At 39.8% G+C, this 1,304-nt stretch overlaps 1 long non-coding RNA gene across 1 annotated transcript; it reads right to left on the bottom strand.

Moving 5' to 3' along the window:
- LOC107736216 (uncharacterized) lies at positions 1 to 1,304 on the bottom strand. Its single transcript, XR_001639610.1, has 5 exons — positions 1,251 to 1,304; positions 1,078 to 1,154; positions 881 to 930; positions 150 to 281; positions 1 to 44 (listed from the first exon to the last, which is right to left on the bottom strand). It is a non-coding gene; the product is annotated as an uncharacterized LOC107736216 (long non-coding RNA).

The raw sequence follows: 1,304 nt of genomic DNA, 5'->3' as shown, positions 1-1,304 counted from the left end.
TTGTCCAACATAGATTTTTCCAACAGGCACTCTTGGGCCTGACCCTGAAAAAAGCAGTTGGTACTTTAGCCCTACTCTACAGCATAGTAAAAAGATGAACATAAGCATCCTTATGACAGCAGATGAGTGAAACTAACGAAAGATCATACCAGCATGAGGTTGATGTTGAGATTGAGGATCTGGTGACTCATGTCCACACTGAAGTTGTGGCTGAAGTGATCTCTCAGGTAGGTGAACGCTCCAGCCGAGCACTGGAAGTGTGTGCAAGATACTTTCATTCCCTAACAGTGAGGGGAAAAGTGACAGTTAGGAAGCAAGGAAAAAATAATCCTTTAGTTGCAAATTGCTGTAAGTAATTATGTCTTCCAGACCAGTAAAAATAACATTCACATACTGCTTGAACTCAGAAATCTGGAATTTTATCAAATCTGACTTTTCCCACATAGTCACAGCCTCACATGGCACACCCACGGACTACTCACAGTCTGACCAATGCATATTACTCTCAGAACTCTGTTTTGAGTATTTTCTCAATCTGGTGTCATGTAAAATGGTGGCGAGGTAGCACTGTACCACAACAAAATGCTGTTCCGTTATTATATTTGTTATAATTTTACTATTGATAATGTCTTAAAGTTGGCATGAAATTGAAATTCACACTATTTTCCTATTGCTTCTTATTGATCAATTTGTGAATGATTCATCCATGCATATATTTTATTTGTTATTTGTGAATAAGTGCTAAAATATAAAGAATTATTTCTCAGCCTGATGATATGAGTAGCTGAAACAGCAATTCCGACATGATGTGCACACTGCATTCAATCACATGATATTTAAATTGGTGTATGTATGCTGTGTCTTCTCTAATTCAGCTTACCTCTTCGGACACCCTGTTGTCCATGGCTCCCAACATTGAATGGAGTGCTCCTACAACATGGAAAACATGACTTGAATCAGGAAACAAGCCTGATTCTGAACAATACCCTCCTCTCAACAACACTGTAGTTCTTTTAATCACAGACAATGCAGTCATTGACTAGAGGAATAATACGTATCAGTCTAGTACTAACTCACCCAAATTATAAAGGATGCAGGCCTGCTCATAGCAGATGTCCTCATGGGTCACTGTCTTCCCAGAAAATATCTCTGTCCTATATATTAAACAAGAAAAGTGTAAGGGGAAGACTAAAAGTCAACAAAAGGCAGTATACGAGAGGGAAATATGATGGCTGGGTTGGTGCCCTCACCAGGAGATAGGGACAGCAGCTTCCTGCCCCAATCCCAAAGGCACACGACTCTGA

The sequence above is a fragment of the Sinocyclocheilus rhinocerous genome, unplaced genomic scaffold (genome assembly GCF_001515625.1).
Source record: "Sinocyclocheilus rhinocerous isolate Xijiao unplaced genomic scaffold, SAMN03320098_v1.1 C36565415, whole genome shotgun sequence".
Lineage (NCBI taxonomy): Eukaryota > Metazoa > Chordata > Actinopteri > Cypriniformes > Cyprinidae > Sinocyclocheilus > Sinocyclocheilus rhinocerous.
Note: the sequence above shows the minus strand (reverse complement) of the source record. Positions and strands in the feature narration are given on the sequence as shown.